This window comes from Schistocerca americana, chromosome 10, assembly GCF_021461395.2.
Source record: "Schistocerca americana isolate TAMUIC-IGC-003095 chromosome 10, iqSchAmer2.1, whole genome shotgun sequence".
In the NCBI taxonomy this organism is placed as follows: Eukaryota; Metazoa; Arthropoda; class Insecta; order Orthoptera; family Acrididae; genus Schistocerca; species Schistocerca americana.
This window is the reverse complement of record NC_060128.1, coordinates 164631335-164650494: the sequence shown is the minus strand read 5'-3', so window position 1 is coordinate 164650494 and position 19160 is coordinate 164631335.

The following is a 19160-nucleotide window of genomic DNA, read 5'->3' as shown; positions in this document are numbered from 1 at the left end:
ATTACTGACTGGCTAAAGTTGTATAATATGTTGATAAGCACAACTGTTACATAACAGATGCTATTAATTTCGGACTCCATATATATTTGAATTTAAAAATTCGTAAACACTTAGAACGTACACCTACGAGCCACCACTGCCCATAAAATTCGTCCACCCCAAGAGCCCGTAGTCTGCTGGTTAGGCAACCCGAGGGTGATCTCAAATCGTCGGCGAAAATTAGTCTGATAACGAACAATTAAAGATTTATTATGACAACTTTCGAGGCAACAATTTCAAATGGTTCAAATGGCTCTGAGCACTATGGGACTAAGCATCTGAGGTCATCAGTCCCCTAGAACTTAGAACTACTTGAACCTAACTAACCTAAGGACATCACACACATCCATGCCAGAGGCAGGATTCGAACCTGCGACCGTAGCGGTCGCGCGGTTCGAGACTGAAGAGCCTAGAACCGCTCGGTCACAACGGACGGCGGTAACAATTTAGTCAACTCGAGATGAATATCAAACGAAAGGTGATTTTCTTAATAATCCGAATCCTGTATGATAGGCATTGGTTTACTTTACTTCGTGCACTCCCCCTTTGTCACTGAGCTGCAGCAAGCAGCAGCAGAGACTTGTGGCATGCATTGTGGCCTGTCCGCGGAAAGTATGCACTGTACATGAAGTTCATCTTATAACCTCTTCTCAAGACACTGTTGTTTCCATTCAAATGCTCTTTAAAGTCCTTTGCCATCTATGACAGATTTACATCGTCATCGAATAACCTCGAAGTTTTTATTTCTCCTGCCGTAACTTTAATTCTCTTTCCAAATTTTTGTTTGGTTACCTTCACTGCTTGCTGAATGTACTGACTGAATAACACTGGAGAGGCGCTACAGCCCTGTCTCGCTCCTTTCTCCGCCACTGCTTCCCATTCACGTCCTTCAACTCTTATACCTGCAGTCTCGTTTCTGTACAACCTGTTTATAACCTTTCACCTACCGTATTTTATCTAACTACCGTCAGAATTTCAAAGAGTGTATGCCAGTCAACATTGTCAATAACGAGCTTGTAGAAATAGGAAATACGTAAATCGACATCTAAAAAAATGGAAATTTTAATTTATTTGTATGTAGGAGCTATTTATAATTAATTATCAACCTCAGAAGTCTGTTCATGCCCATAAAAACGGTGACATTTTGGCAACTTTATGACGTCAACAGAGCCAAAGTGAATAGTTTTGCAAATTGCTACTGTGTTAACTACGAAAGTTCCATGCTGTTTGAAATTTGTTACCTTCATAAGTATATGCAAATACGCGTATGTGTGAGATATGTGCATTTTAAGTTAATATGGATGTTGGAAATACCTTTTTCTCAATGTATTGCAGTCCAATAGTTGTAGAAATAAGAGAATTCGTGTCGCCATGTCTGTACGGTACGTTTAAGCTACGCTAATATAGATTTGTTTCAATGCTATTAACAACCTGTTATAAAGATGACATATGTGTATTAACTCCCGTAAATGTGGCAATTATAATTTTAATTTGTAACTTTACAATGTCTTTTCAAATGGTTCAAATGGCTCTGAGCACTATGGGACTTAACATCTGAGGTCATTAGTCCCCTAGAACTTAGAACTACTTAAACCTAACTAACCAAAGGACAGCACACACATCCATGCCCGAGGCAGATTTCGAACCTGCGACCGTAGCAGTCGCGCGGTTCCAAACTGAATCGCCTAGAACCGCTCGGCCACACTGGCCGGCCTATGTCTTTTCAAAATTATTTCAATAAGCAGGTATGTTTTTTTGGACATGTATATGTGAAATCCCGAAAGAGTGGTGGGTGTTGTGCCACAGATTAGTGATTTAGCGTTTTTTCTTTTGTATTAGGCTTCGTTAGGTAGCTTCAGCAAATCGCATATCGACAGGGCTTTGGCTCGCTCAACAAGAAATGATATGTATTGCTGTTTAAACTTAAACTGTACCAGACCATATGGAACTTAGCAAGCTTGGTGGATTATAAAATGTACTAAACAAACCCAGCTGACTATCTCAGTAAATGGTAGAACGCTAATTTTAATTTCAAAATCTATACGTGGACGTTTTAAACATGGCTGCTTGATTCAGTTACTTAAATGCAAAGGTTCCGCTTTCTCTATTTACTAGGGCGGGCAGAATATCAACGGCCAACTCACGTTTGTGAAACGCAACGAGCGCGACAAACACCAATATTTCACCACTTCGTCGAAAAGGCGCTCAAGGACATCCATGCAAACCCGCTTTCGTAGGTACACACTGTAATTATCCAAATCGTAATTATGTTGACGTGGCCTGAAAACAGCGGTTGGTTAGCCACAAATGAAAATAGTAACATTTTCACCGAGAATAACTCACGCTGCAGTGTTCTTCTCCGGCACGTCAGTGTAGAAGTTGGCTCAGAATCAGCTAAGTGACAAATCCGTGGAAGACGCACGTCTATTTACGTATAAAATCCGATTTCGGAATTTTGCTTGTGTGAGATGGCGAGTAGAGGTATTGTGTGCCTTTTTTAAGTTCTCGATTCGCTTATTTTACTGATCGTGTCGCTTCTGCATAATCCTCCATTGATTCTATCAATACCCGTTTGTATTGTTACTGTGAAATTTCGAATATTCGCCATTGTCGCTGTTATTGTCAACTACAGGCTTAAACATAATTGTGTTGTTTTAAAATTTTTGAGAACAGTGGACCTATCCTCAGTCGTACTTTAACTTTATTGTACAGTTACTTGAGAAATAGGTTATTTTTGACAATTTTCGGACCCTTGCAAAACTATATTTTCCTAAGTAACCAGTACGATTTATTGGATACGTTGTTTATTTCGTAGCAGATCAGCGTTTGTGGTTCACAGTTTACCCAAAGAATACATCACCCCCTGATTTTATTGTACATCGACGCAAATAAACGTGGGTTCTCGCGAATTTTCGGAAGCTACCAATGTCCCTTACATAATCCACGAGCAATTTGTAGTAACGCCTGAGTTTCTCCTTTGCCTTGAAAATGGCGGGGTGCGCTCCCGCCGAAATATCGGCGGTCGCTGTTAATACTGCCTGGCTGAATTCCTGTAAGTTGTTTGAATTTGTAGTAAGTCGGCGTTTGTGATTTAGCTACTGTAACAGATATTCTAACGTATTGCGTTACATCAAGTTTTCCCTTAAAGAGGAGTAGCCCTATATATCACTTGCATCTATCGTAAATAACTATGCATTCGAGTTTTCAAACAACTATAATTAATCTCAAAACGTTTTAGGAAACTAGCAATTTCTACAAAAGGTTTTTGTGTTGCCTCAATAGAAATCTCGTTTTGTGTATTTGATTGAATTCTTACAGGGAATTAGCAACTTTTTAGCAGATTAAAAGATAATCAGTGGGCCTAATTTAGAGTTATTTTTTCACTGCCTTGTAATACATTGCACCAGCCAAAATGCAACACCATTATGAATGCTGTTCTCGAATATGGAATGCATTGGGTGACAATGGTAAGGAGCTGGAAATCGCCCTGTCTTCTGTCAAACGATTGGCAGCTTCTGCGAATCGGTGTGTTGGAAGAGATCCCTAGAGTCGTGTACTTGTGATACCTGTACCAGAGGTACTCCAAGTGTATCCTTCCCTGTGAATCGTCTCCTCTGCAGAAAGTAGAGGATCTGTCATTACTTTTCCACCTGAATACAAGTGAGGTGTCAATGGTAGATCGAAGGGTCCTGCACAGGGTGGATGGGGACCTTGAACGACTCAAGGTGTTATACCAATCCCTCTAATCAACACGTTTGAGGTTCTCTCTCTCACTTAAACTGAGCCTGTGGGACTCACTTCACCTGTTTTGGGGAAACCTGCTTTGTCCAGTGTCAAGAGGAGGCAAACACAAAAAGGGTAGGTGTCTATTAAGTCGGCTGTTCGAAAGTACAGGGAACGATGGTATCCTTTAGCAAAATGGCAGCAAGGGTCAGGAAAGGACACCAGGTGCCCTCAGTGTGTATGCCTGGGGTCCTCGTTCAACATGCGGAAGGAGTTAGCAGATTGTGGCACATGTTGGAACAAATGGTGCCTGCCATCTGGCTCTGATGTTATACTTGGACCATTCCAGCGACTGGCAGAGAAGGTTGAGAAGACCTGCCTTGCGCATGAAGTTTCAACGACGCTCACAATTTGCAGCATTGTACCCAGAACTGATCGTGGCCCTTTGGTTTGAGTCAAGTGGAAGGATTGAACAGAGGGCTTGAAAGATTCTGTAAGAAGCTAGGCTGTGACTTCCTGGACTTGCGCCGTAGGGCTGAGAAATGTAGGGTTCCCATAAATGGATCATGTGTCCACTACACATCAGAGGCTGGTACTCAGGTAGCTGACTGTGTGCGGGACATACAGAAAGGTTTTTCTTTTTTTTTTAGATTAGGTGACTCTCCAGCTGACAGCCCAGATAATGATAGATGTAGGAAACACAGAAATATTAGTGTTTGCCTCCAACATGTCAGACTATTAAAATTCCAATGGTAAACTACCGAAGCATTCACAACAAAATGCGAGAGTTGGAATCGCTCATGAAAAGCAGTGACGCTCACATAATACTAGATACGGAAAGCAGTTTGAAATCTGAAAGGACTGGCAAATTGCAAGTAGAGATGGTGTATTTGTCACAGCAGACAAAAACTCAAGTTAGAAATTGAAGCTGCATGTGAGATTGTTTGGGAATGACTCAATATACGGGGTGGGCATAAATTGATATCTGAATCCTTCTATCGCGCACCAGACTCATCTGATGTAACAGAAAACGTGAAAGAGAACCTCTGTTCATTTGTATGTAAGTTCCCGAACTGTACTATAATCATCATTGGAGACTTAAATCATCCAACAATTAATTGGGAAAATTAGTTAATCCTGCGAAACTTTACCAAATGCCTTCTCTAAAAACTACCTAGACTAGATAGTAGGGAAATTCACACATGATGGAAACATATTGAATCTAATGGCAACCAATATACTTTATATCTCTTAAGGATGTCCACATCGAAACTGGTATCAATGTCCATGACGCAGTTGTGGCAACAATGTGTGGTGTCACCGCCAGACACCACACTTGCTAGGTGGTAGCCTTTAAATGGGCCGCGGTCCGGTAGTATACGTCGGACCCGCGTGTCGCCACTGTCAGTGAAAGCAGACCGAGCGCCACCACATGGCAGGTCTAGATAGACTTACTAGCACTCGCCCCAGTTGTACAGCCGACTTTGCTAGCGATGCTACACTGACGAAGACTCTCTCATTTGCCGAGAAGATAGTTAGCATAGCCTTCAGCTAAGTCAATTGCTACAACCTAGCACGGCGCCGTATTCAATTGATATTTATTATATGAAGCATGTATCATCAAGAGCGATGTTATACAATTATGGATTAAAGTTAAGTATTCCAGAAGCTGCGTGCTTTTCTTTATAGCATTCATTACGTATCCTGTTTCAGACCTCACGCCAGCCTGCGTGAGTTTAAGCGCGTGCCTTTCGGCTTCCTCTCATTGTGTCTAGGCTGTCTTGTCTAGACACAACACAATGATTACCAATGTAGAAAAGAATGTAAGTATGTTCAGTAAACTAGATAAAAATATCAGTAGTGTCATATCTCAGTGAGCAACTTGAAACTTCCTACACAGGGCAGGAGCACATGGAGGAATTACGGCTCAAGTTTAAAAGAATAGTTGACCATGCACTGGGTAGATATGTACCCAGAAGAACAGTCCACAATTGGAGGGGAACCTCTATGGTTAACAGTCACTTCTATGGAATTAGAGCTTACTGCGGCACTGGTGAAAAACAAAGTGTAGGGATGCAGATAGAGAGATACTGAATGGCCATCAAGAGAGCAATGCATGATGACTTTAATGACTACAGTAGCAGAATACCGTCAAACGATTTTTAACAGAATCCAAAGATATACTGGTCGTATGTAAAGGCTATTCGTGACACCAAAATTAGTGTCCAGTCTGTAGAAAACCAGGAATTGAAACTCAGGGTAGCGAGAAAATGCTGAAATGCTTAACTTCGTTACCAATTGTTCCTTTACATAGGAAAACCCAGGAGAATTGCCCCAATTTAATCCTTGTACCAATGAAAAGATGAATGAAATAAGTATTAGTGTCAGTGGTTTTGAGGAACAGCTGAAATCGTTAAAACTGAATAAAGCTCTAAGGACCGATGAAATCCCTATCACATTCTATACTGAAATTGCGGCTGAGTTAGCCCTTCTTCTAACTACACTCCTGGAAATGGAAAAAAGAACACATTGACACCGGTGTGTCAGACCCACCATACTTGCTCCGGACACTGGGAGAGGGCTGTACAAGCAATGATCACACGCACTGCACAGCGGACACACCAGGAACCGCGGTGTTGGCCGTCGAATGGCGCTAGCTGCGCAGCATTTGTGCACCGCCGCCGTCAGTGTCAGCCAGTTTGCCGTGGCATACGGAGCTCCATCGCAGTCTTTAACACTGGTAGCATGCCGCGACAGCGTGGACGTGAACCGTATGTGCAGTTGACGGACTTTGAGCGAGGGCGTATAGTGGGCATGCGGGAGGCCGGGTGGACGTACCGCCGAATTGCTCAACACGTGGGGCGTGAGGTCTCCACAGTACATCGATGTTGTCGCTAGTGGTCGGCGGAAGGTGCACGTGCCCGTCGACCTGGGACCGGACCGCAGTGACGCACGGATGCACGCCAAGACCGTAGGATCCTACGCAGTGCCGTAGGGGACCGCACCGCCACTTCCCAGCAAATTAGGGACACTGTTGCTCCTGGGGTATCGGCGAGGACCATTCGCAACCGTCTCCATGATGCTGGGCTACGGTCCCGCACACCGTTAGGCCGTCTTCCGCTCACGCCCCAACATCGTGCAGCCCGCCTCCAGTGGTGTCGCGACAGGCGTGAATGGAGGGACGAATGGAGACGTGTCGTCTTCAGCGGTGAGAGTCGCTTCTGCCTTGGTGCCAATGATGGTCGTATGCGTGTTTGGCGCCGTGCAGGTGAGCGCCACAATCAGGACTGCATACGACCGAGGCACACAGGGCCAACACCCGGCATCATGGTGTGGGGAGCGATCTCCTACACTGGCCGTACACCACTGGTGATCGTCGAGGGGACACTGAATAGTGCACGGTACATCCAAACCGTCATCGAACCCATCGTTCTACCATTCCTAGACCGGCAAGGGAACTTGCTGTTCCAACAGGACAATGCACGTCCGCATGTATCCCGTGCCACCCAACGTGCTCTAGAAGGTGTAAGTGAACTACCCTGGCCAGCAAGATCTCCGGATCTGTCCCCCATTGAGCATGTTTGGGACTGGATGAAGCGTCGTCTCACGCGGTCTGCACGTCCAGCACGAACGCTGGTCCAACTGAGGCGCCAGGTGGAAATGGCATGGCAAGCCGTTCCACAGGACTACATCCAGCATCTCTACGATCGTCTCCATGGGAGAATAGCAGCCTGCATTGCTGCGAAAGGTGGATATACACTGTACTAGTGCCGACATTGTGCATGCTCTGTTGCCTGTGTCTATGTGCCTGTGGTTCTGTCAGCGTGATCATGTGATGTATCTGACCCCAGGAATGTGTCAATAAAGTTTCCCCTTCCTGGGACAATGAATTCACGGTGTTCTTATTTCAATTTCCAGGAGTGTATAATCTATCGTACATCCCTTGAATAACAAACTGTGCTCAGATCTTCGAAAAAAGACGGATCACGCTTGCCTACAAGAAGGGTAAGGGTAGTAGAAGTGATCAACAAAACTTACTGTTCAGTATCCTTGACATCAGTTTGTTGTACAATCTTAGAACATACGCTGATCTCAAAAGATAATCATAATCTTGATCAGAATGACCTCAGTGCCAGCCAGCATGGATTCCGAAAATATTAAGCATGTGAAACCCTGCTTGCAGTTTACTCACGTGGCACACTGAAAGCTTTGGATCAAGGCAACCAGGTAGATGCAATATGATTTTCGAAAAGCATTTGAATCAGTACCACATCTACGTTTATTGTCAAAAGTTCCATCATATCAGGTATCAAGCGAAATTTGTGGCTGGATTGAGAACTTTTTGGTAGGGAGGACACAGCAAGTTATTTTGGATGGAGAGTCATTGTCAGATGTAGAAGTAAGTTCGGGCATGCCCCAGAGAAGTGTGTTGGGAACCCTGCTGTTCATGTTGTATATTAATGACGTAGGAGGCAATATTAACAGTAACATCAGGCTTTTTGCAGATGATGCAGCTGTCTGTAATGAAGCACTATCTGAAAGAAGCTGCATAAATATTCAGTCAAATCTTGATAAGATTTGAAAGTAGTGCAAAGATTGGCCAACTTGCTTTAAATGTTCAGAAATGTTAAATTGTGTAATTCACAAAATGAATAAACGTGGTATCCTATGACCATAATATCAGTGAGTCAGTATTGGAATCAGAAAACACATACAAATATCTTGGTGCAACGCTCTATATGGGGGTGAAATGGAATGATCACATAGGCTGTCATGCCCCAGCACAGGTCCAGGGGTTTGGGGCTCGGACAAGATTCAGTCGTGGGTAAGGCAGGTGGTGGACTTCAGTTTATTAGCAGAATCTCCATCAACATTTATACTTTGCAAGCCACCCAACGGTGTGTGGCGGCGGGCGCTTTATGTGCCACTGTCATTACCTCCTTTTCCTGTTCCAGTCGCGTATGGTTCGCGGGAAGAACGACTGCGTAGTGGGAAGCAATATATTCGATACCTCATCCAGAAACGCACCCTCTCGAAACCTGGTGAGCAAGGTACACCGCGATGTAGAGCGCCTCTCTTGCAGAGTCTGCCACTTGAGTTTGTTAAACATCTCCGTAACGCTATCACGCTTACCAAATAACCCTGTGGCGAAACGCGCCGCTCTTCTTTGGATCTTCTCTATCTGTCAACCCGACCCGGTACGGATCGCACACTGATGAGCAATACTCAAGTATAGGTCGAACGAGTATTTTGTAAGTCACCTCCTTTGTTGATAGACTACATTTTCTAAGGACTCTCCCAATGAATCTCAACCTGGCACCCACCTTACCAACAATTAATTTTATATGCTCATTCCACTTCAAATCGTTCCGTACGCATACTCCCAGATATTTTACAGAACTAACTGCTACCAGTGTTTGTTCCGCTATCATATAATCATACAGTAAAGGATCCTTCTTTCTATGTATTCGCAATAGATTACATTTGTCTATGTTAAGGGTTAGTTGTCACTCCCTGCGCCAAGTGCCTAAGCCGCAAAAAGCCGCATGGAACTTCCGACACTATCTACTAGGTCATTTATATATATTGTGAAAAGCAATGGTCCGATAACACTCCCCTGTGGCACGCCAAAGGAAGTGCAATCAGTCTAAAAAGGACACTGCTTACAAATCACTCGTGTGACCCATGTTAGAATATTGATTAAGGGTATGGGACCCATACCAAGTAGAAGAACATGGGGTATTGGAAGTATGTAGAGAAGAGCAGCACAAAAATCTACAAATGTGTGTGAAATCTTACGGGACTTAGCTGCTAAGGTCATCAGTCCCTAAGCTTACACACTACTTAACGTAAATTATCCTAAGGACAAACACACACACCCATGCCCGAGGGAGGACTCGAACCTCCGCCGGGAGCAGCCGCACAGTCCATGACTGCAGCGCCTTAGACCGCTCGGCTAGCGGCACAAATGGTCACAGATTTGTTTCCGCTGTGGGACTGTCACAGAGATACCGAATGAACTGAACTGTCAGACTCTTGAAGGTAGCCATAAACTACACTGATAAAGCCTATTAAATGTTAACTCTAGGGATATATTACAATCCTCTACGTATAGTTTACATCGTGAACAATTACTGTACAGATAGAGGCATTCAATCATTCTTCCCGGGCTCCATATGTGAATGGAACAAGAAGAAACCCTAATAACTGGTACAGTGGTACGTTCCCTCGGCCATGCACCTCACAGTAGTTTGCGGAGTATAGATGTAGAACTGCACTAACCATCAAATGTAACTTAGAGGCGCTATGTCCGCTAGTAAATGGCAGTCACAATGGCAAGGGGCTGATAGTTAAAATTGTGTCTGGCACCTATTAAGGCGAGAGCACACAAAAGGCAGAGGTATCAGGCGGACATCTTCCTTACAGGCCTCATGTCATGTTAAATATAATTCTTCTCACAAATTACTTACTCGCTACTATCTGCTTGGATAATCTTTGATGTGAGAGAGCATAATGACTGGAGGACGCAGTACTATGGTCGTTCTAATATTCGTCACAGTTCGAAATGAAACTTGTAAGTGACTCCCTAGGCGTACACCTTTGCTGCGTGTAACATTTGCGGAATAACCTATCACTGCTCAGACGCTATTTCGGATACTCGGGGGCAGTGTCAGAAATGCGACAGTACTCCGAAAGTGCTGTAATACACGAGGAAATGAACATAGTTACCGAGGATTCCTTTACGCAACCTGCCTCTCAGCCAACCCAGAAGCGACTGTCTCTTCCTGGCCGCCGACACCATAGCTATGGCGCCCTCCATGGAACATATGCTTCCGCGCCCGTGAGTCGCCGTAGATGTATATGCTTTTGAAAGTGAACGAAAACATGTGGCCAGAAACAGAGGAATCTGACCAATTAGATATTGTCCTCTATTAACTTCTTTAGATCACAATTAAAATAAATAGTTTTTAACCTACAGGGTTAAGAACTCCTGGAACTATTTTACGATTTGTGCGATATCTCGATCTATTGCATAGCAGACCAGCACTGGGTTTTCTCTTCGGCGTAGCCGTTCCGCACGCTTTTAAGATGACGGAAAAGTCTACCTACGCAAAGATCCTTCTAGAACAATCCAGACGTTTTCCGTATTCCCGCGCAAACGCCTAGGCTGTATTAAATTCCGGCTCTTCACTCTCGCTTTCCCGCTCTGCGAAACCCACCGCCTTCCTTACGTGGCGTTCCGTTGTACGTCTACCTAGCGTCATTTCAAATCCTTCCTCTTAGTTTAATTGGAGTACAAAGAGTTTAGTTCACTTCGATTATGGGTGGCTTGAAATTTTTCTCTTTAAATTCAGGTGAAGCCTTTACGTTTAATTATTGTTATCAAATGTAAATAACATGAAAATATAGGAGGATACATTTACTCATTACTACGTAACGTAGTTGCTACGTTACATATACAGTTTACATTATCTGTACACAATCAACTTACTCCATTTGATGTATGAGGGCTGCACTATACACAGTCCAATATTTGTAACGTGAGGCCCTCATCTACACAATGTAAATGCTTCAAATGGCTCTGAGCACTATGAGACTTAACATCTGAGGTCATCAGCACCCTAGAACTTAGAACTACTTAAACCTAACTAACCTAAGGACATCACACACAGCCATGCCCGAGGCAAAATTCGAACCTGCGAGCGTAGCGGTCGCGCGGTTCCAGACTGAAGCGCCTAGAACCGCTCGGCCACAACGCCCGCCTACACAATGTAAGTTATCTCATTGTAAATTGAACGAGCTGATTTATCTTGTTGTGTGGTGGTGTAACACATTGTACTCCCACTGTTCTGAAGTCCTCGCAATGTACGAGTGAAACATCCATACACACTATAAAAATTGACGTATGTATATAGATTGCTAGTCACCGTAAAGATGATACATTAAGCAGCAGACAGGCACGACGTAAAGAGACTTACACATAATATTCTAATATTCCAGTCTGGAGTTTCCATTGTTTGATGTATGTATATCTGGTACACATTCCCTCCTGAACCACTGTACCGATTTCAACCAGACTTGGTACATGTATCTCATACTGCTTAGAAATCATGGCTGTGGGGGTAAGAATCACCAACCTATCAAAGGGTGGGGGTGGGGGTGATAAAGAAGTGTAGACCACGATGCGAGTAAACACAGTTTCAATCCTTCACGAAACTTTTCCTCGCCGACAGACCCCACAAAAAGACGAAAGGAAAAGAAAGTATCACTTACTACAAGCTGGCTGTTCATACACCAAAATTGTCACACGAAGCATAACTTTTCAATTTATTACTTTTTTACTCCTAATTGTATTCGTGATGCATTTTGTAGACAATGTAAAACCGAAAGTGCAGAGCGAAATCTACTAGAGGTGCAGGTAAAATACACTACTGGCCATTAAAATTGCTACACCACGAAGATGACGTGCTACAGACGCGAAATTTAACCGAGAGGAAGAAGATGCTCTGAAATGCAAATGATTAGCTTTTCAGAGCATCCACACTAGGTTGGCGCCGGTGGCGACACCTACAACGTGCTGACATGAGGAAAGTTTCCAACCGATTTCTCATACACAAACAGCAGTTGATCGGCGTTGCCTGGTTGCCTGGTGAAACGTTGTTGTGGTGCCTTGTCAAAGGAGAATAAATGCGTACCATCACGTTTCCGACTTTGATAAAGGTCGGATTGTAGACTACCGCGATTGCGGTTTATCGTATCGCGACACAGCTGCTCGCGTTGGTCTAGATCCAATGACTGTAAGCAGAATACGGAATCGGTGGGTTCAGGAGGGTAATACGGAACGACGTGCTGGATCCCAAAGGCCTCGTATCACTAGCAGTCGAGATGACAGGCATCTTATCCGCATGGCTGTAACGGATCGTGCAGCCACGTCTCGATCCATGAGTCAACAGACGGGGACGTTTGCAAGACATCAACCACTTGCACGAACAGTTCGACGACGTTTGCAGCAGCATGGACTATCAGCTCGGAGACCGTGGCTGCGGTTACTCTTGACGCTGCATCACAGACAGGAGCGCCTGCGATGGTGTACTCAACGACGAACGTGGGTGCACGAGTAGCAAAACGTCTTTTTTCGTACGAATCCAGGTTCTGTTTACAGCATCATGATGGTCGCATCCATGTTTGGCGACATCGCGGTGAATGCACATTGGAAGCGTGTATTCGTCATCGCAATACTGGCGTATCACCCGGCTTGACGGTATGGGGTGCCATTGGTTACACGTCTCGGTCACCTCTTGTTCGCATTGACGGCACTTTGAACAGTGGACGTTACATTTCAGATGTGTTACGACCCGAGGGTCCACCCTTCATTCGATCCCTGCGAAATCCTACATTTCAGCAGGATAATGCACGACCGCATATTGCAGGTCCTGTTCAGGCCATTCTGGATACAGAAAATGTTAGACTGCTGCCCTGGCCAGCACATTTTCCAGATCTCTCACCAATTGAAAAGTCTGGTAAATGGTGGCCGAGCAACTGGCTCGTCACAATACGCCAGTCACTACTATTGATGAGAATTTTAAAGGTCAGTTTTAGACAAAGTGTAGATAACTTTTGACTCTCTCTCATATTTTATAGAATATTTTAATACACCTTTCGAGGCGGCACCAAAACAAAGCTTTTCAACTACGAACTGCACGTGGGGTTCTCAGAGAGAAAGTCAGGTTTGTCGTCCTACGCTAAGACCATTGTGCGACAAGTGGTTCATTACCAGAAGGGAGTAGGGGAAGGTGGGGTAAGACGGCCAGGGCGGGAAAAGCTTACACTGCATATTGTTTGACCTGAACAGTGCCACCGCCTCCCGAGAAGATGCCAAAAATACACACCATTATTGTTGACACTGAACCGGACAGAGGAAGTTTGTTTCGTTATTTTTTTTGGTAAATCTTTTCTGATTTTCAGCTGTCTGATTCAGGGCAAGTCATTTATATTACCCTTTTTAGCTCATTTAAACATATACTAACGCGAGAGGTATACAGTAATCAACACAACACTTTTTTTCTGAAAGGATTCCAACAAACCACGTTATTCCCCGCTGTTTCGCCTAAAAACCCTATTTTTCAACATAAACTTTGTTCAATGCGGTGGCCCTACGCCGTCATACTGGGGGTGGGGATGGGGTGGGGGAGGCGGATGTATATGCCCGCATGGCACAATTCTACAGGTCGACGTCGGAGACAACGTATTGCTGCATCAATAACCTCCCCATCAACCATTGAGGCTTTTTGCGGATGATGCTGTGGTATATCGAGAGGTTGTAACAATGGAGAATTGTACTGAAATGCAGGATGATCTGCAACGACGCATGGTGCAGGGAATGGCAATTGAATCTCAGTGTAGACAAGTGTAATGTGCTGCGAATACATAGAAAGAAAGATCTTTTATCATTTAGCTACAATATAGCAGGTCAGCAACTGGAGCAGTTAATTCCATACATTATCTGGGAGTAGGCATTAGGAGTGATTTAAAATGGAATGATCATATAAAGTTGATCGTCGGTAAAGCAGATGCCAGACTGAGATTCATTGGAAGAATCCTAAGGAAATGCAATCCGAAAACAAAGGAAGTAGGATACAGTACACTTGTTCGCCCACTGCTTGAATATTGCTCACCAGTGTGGGATCCGTATCAGATAGCGCCGATAGAAGAGATAGAGAAGATCCAACGGAGAGCAGCGCACTTCGTTACAGGATCATTTAGTAATCGCGAAAGTGTTACGCAGATGGAATGATCATATAAAATTAATTGTTGGTAAGGCGGGTACCAGGTTGAGATTCATTGGGAGAGTCCTTAGAAAATGTAGTCCATCAACAAAGGAGGTGGCTTACAAAACACTCGTTCGACCTATACTTGAGTATTGCTCATCAGTGTGGGATCCGTACCAGATCGGGTTGACGGAGGAGATAGAGAAGATCCAAAGAAGAGCGGCGCGTTTCGTCACACGGTTATTTGGTAATCGTGATAGCGCTACGGAGATGTTTAACAAACTCAAGTGGCAGACTCTGCAAGAGAGGCGCTCTGCATCGCGGTGTAGCTTGCTCGCCAGGTTTCGAGAGGGTGCGTTTCTGGATGAGGTATCGAATATATTGCTTCCCCCTACTTATACCTCCCGAGGAGATCACGAATGTAAAATTAGAGAGATTAGTGCGCGCACGGAGGCTTTCCGGCAGTCGTTCTTCCCGCGAACCATACGCGACTGGAACAGGAAAGGGAGGTAATGACAGTGGCACGTAAAGTGCCCTCCGCCACACACCGTTGGGTGGCTTGCGGAGTATAAATGTAGATGTAGATGTAGTTAGATGAACTTCAGTGGAAGACTCTGCAGGAGAGACGCTCAGTAGCTCGATATGGACTTTTGTTGAAGTTTCGAGAACATACCTTCGCCGAGGAGTCAAGCAGTATATTGCTCCCTCCTACGTATATCTCGCGAAGAGACCATGAGGATAAAATCAGAGAGATTTGTGCCCACACAGAGGCATACCGACAATCTTTCTTTCCACGAACAATACGAGACTGGAATAGAAGGGAGAACCGATACAGGTACTCAGTCACCGTCAGCTGGCTTGCGAAGTATGGATGTCAGTGTAGATGTAGATCCACGTACTGCTTCTCCCGGAGTGCATCCTTCATTGGCCCAAACAGATGCAAGTCCAGTGGTGCGAGATTTGGGCCGTAAGGTGGATGAGAAATAGCAGTGCAATGAAGTTTTGTGAGCTGCTCTTGGATGCGCAGGCTTGTGTAAGCCTTTTTGTTGTCACAGAGAAGGAGAAGTTCGTTTGCATTTTTGTGGCGACGAATACGCTGAAGTAATTTCTTCAGTTTCCTGAGGGTAGCACAATATATCTCCCAACTGATTGTTGCACCAGAGTCCCAGAAAACCGTCGCCTTGACCTTACCTGCTGAGTGTGCGACTTTGAATTTTTTTTTTTTTGGATTGACGTTTTATTTGAGATTCGAAGTGATGAACCCATGTTTCATCGCCTGTGGCGATGATCTACTAAAAGTAGCCCAGTAACGCGCAAGCAGTTACTCACAGTTGGTTCTTCGTTACACTCTACGGCATTCTGCTATGCGCCGAGGAATCCAGGGGCGGGCACACACGTTTGAGAATCCCAACTGGTGGACGAGGTCTAGTGAGCAGCGAGGTGTTTGATTGTCATCCGTCGATCACATAGATTGAGAGTGTCCGCACGTTGCGACATTGCAGGTGTCACAGCAGTTTGCGGTCGGCCATCACACTGGAGATCCGACAGGTTTGCGCGACCTTGTTGTGATGATGACAACAGACGCCACGCCCGACGACTCACCGTGCTTTTGTTCACTGACAGATCTCCGTAGACATCCTGCTAGCGCCTGTGAAGATCTGCGATGCTCTGGATCTCCGACAAAAGAAACTCAATGGGAGCTCGTTGCTTGAAACGCACCTCCGTTACAGACACCATTTTGAAAGCTACGTATAGCACCACGACCGATCGAAACTCCATGAAACTGTAGGGACTGAAACGGGAAATTTCCGCGACGTCCACAATAAATTCTGCATTTTTTCAACTGAAACTGGCCGAGAAAAAAATGTAATGCATTACGTATTGAACGTCCCTCGTACTGTTTCTGCAACGTATCTGTTTTAACAGTATCTTTTAGTTTGTAATAATTGTAGTTTCTTGTTGTTTCTTTCATAGTGTGATCTGTGAACCATTAGTGCCGACATGGCATCCTATCGGGCAAAGTGATCACAGTACTTAACGGGGAATGTGGCCAAGGTGGCTGCTTATGCCAAAAGCTTATTTTTTAATCTGCTTACCCTAATAAGAATAAGTTGCTTCCATATAGCACTCATAATACTGCAGATTGGCTTCTGACTCCTTTAACATGCAAAGGTATCATCCATCAGTCTATCCCTTGGTGACGATTAGGAAGTAGTTAATCTGTATTATTTAAAACCATCTCTGTTCTTTTAATACAGTACAGGCCATTAAAATTGTTGCACCAAGAAGAAATGCAGATGATAAACGGGTATTCATTGGACAAATATATTATACTAGAACTGACATGTGATTACATTTTCACGCAATTTGGGTCCATAGATCCTGAGAAATCATTACCCAGAACAACCACCTACAACCGTAATAACGGCCTTGATACGCCTGGGCATTGAGTCAAACAGAGCTTGGATGGCGTGTACAGGTACAGCTGCCCATGCAGCTTCAACAGGTTACCACAGTTCATCAAGAGTAGTGACTGGCGTATTGTGACGAGCCAGTTGCTCGGCCACCATTGACCAGACGTTTTCAATTTGTGCGAGATCTGGAGAATGTGCTGGCCAGGGCAGCAGTTGAATATTCTCTATATCCAGAAAGGCCCGTACAGGACCTACAACACGCGGTCGTGCATTATCCTGCTGAAATGTAGGGTTTCGCAGGGATCGAATGAAGGATAGCGCCACGGGTCGTAACACATCTGAAATGTAACGTCCACTGTTCAAACTGCCGTCAATGCGAACAAGAGGTGAACCGAGACATGTTACAAATGGCACCCCAAACCATCACGACAGGTGATACGCGAGTATGGCGATGACGAATACACGCTTCCAATGTACGTTCACCGCGATGTCGCCAAACACGGATGCGACCATCATGACGCTGTAAACAGAACCTGGATTCATCCGAAGAAATGACGTTTTGCCATTCCTGCACCCAGGTTCGTCGTTGAGTACTCCATCGCAGACGCTCCTGTCTGTTATGCAGCGTCAAGGGTAACCGCAGCCATGGTCTCCGTGCTGATGCAAACGTCGTCGAACTGTTCGTGCAGATGGTTTTTGTCTTTCAAACGTCCCCATCTGTTGACTCAGGGATCGAGACGTGGCTGCACGATCCGTTACAGCCATGCGGATAAGACGCCTGTCATCTCGACTGCTAGTGATACGAGACCGTTGGGATCCAGCACGGCGTTCCGTATTACCCTCCTGAACCCACCGATTCCGTATTCTGCTAACAGTCATTGGATCTCGACCAACACGAGCAGCAATGTCGCGATACGATAAACCGCAATCACGATAGGCTACAATCCGATCTTTATCAAAGTCGGAAACGTGATGGTACGCATTTCTCCTCCTTTCACGAGGCATCACAACAACGTTTTGCCGGCCGAAGTGGCCGTGCGGTTAAAGGCGCTGCAGTCTGGAACCGCAAGACCGCTACGGTGGCAGGTTCGAATCCTGCCTCGGGCATGGATGTTTGTGATGTCCTTAGGTTAGTTAGGTTTAACTAGTTCTAAGTGCTAGGGGACTAATGACGTCAGCGGTTGAGTCCCATAGTGCTCAGAACCATTTGAACCATTTCTTTTAACAACAAAGTTTCACCAGGCAACGACGGTCAACTGCTGTTTGTGTATGAGAAATCGGTTGGAAACTTTCCTCATGTCAGGACGCTGTAGGTGTCGCCACCGGCGTCAACCTTGTGTGAATGCTCCGAATAGTTAATCAGTTGCATATCACAGCATCTTCTTCCTTTCGGTTAAATTTCGCGTCTGTAGCACGTCATCTTCGTGGCGTAGCAATTTTAATGGCCAGTAGTGTACAAATATCCTCTCAGTACTGTTTCAGATGCTAGAGCTTCATTATACCCAGAAAATAGTCCGGAAATCAGAACAAACATGGGATCCTCTCACAATGGAAAATACGACTGAGGCGGTAATGAATGATAAGATGTCCTCTTCTACAACAGCAAGACAACTTTATTTCTGACGTAGTACGCTCACAAGAAGAGGTCTACGAAGAAACAGAGATGCAGTAAATGCTAAAAAAGTAATCGTACGCTTATGGAGTGTGTTCAGTAAATACCCGGACTCAAAATCCTTGTTTAAATTTTTGAAATGGAAAAGTGTTTTTATGCATTTACAGAGAACGATGTATGGTAATCAGTATTCAAGCTGGCAGATCAGAACGAAATACCTCATCGTTTTACCAAAGCGTCGGAGATGTCAGACAAGGACAGCACCCAAGTCTTAGGAAGTCTACCTCGATAGCTAGAGGATAAGATTTGAGCAAGTTCAACGTAGATAAGACATTCATGAGACAGTGCAGGAAAAACAATTTCATCCTGCTGATCATATCTATAATCTCTACGAAGCCGCCGACACTTCAGGCCAAGAATAGCAAAGAGAATGCGCTTAAAGGACGGCGCCAAGCAGTAGGTTACTTCAGCCGAAAGAGGGTTGCAGCCACTTTTAGAGTATGTACGAACGACGTTCAGCAAGTAATGCAGTGCTCTTTTTTTCCTCGGTCAATTTCGGTAGAAATTTGATGTGGGACATCGTGGAATATTCCCATATTAGTC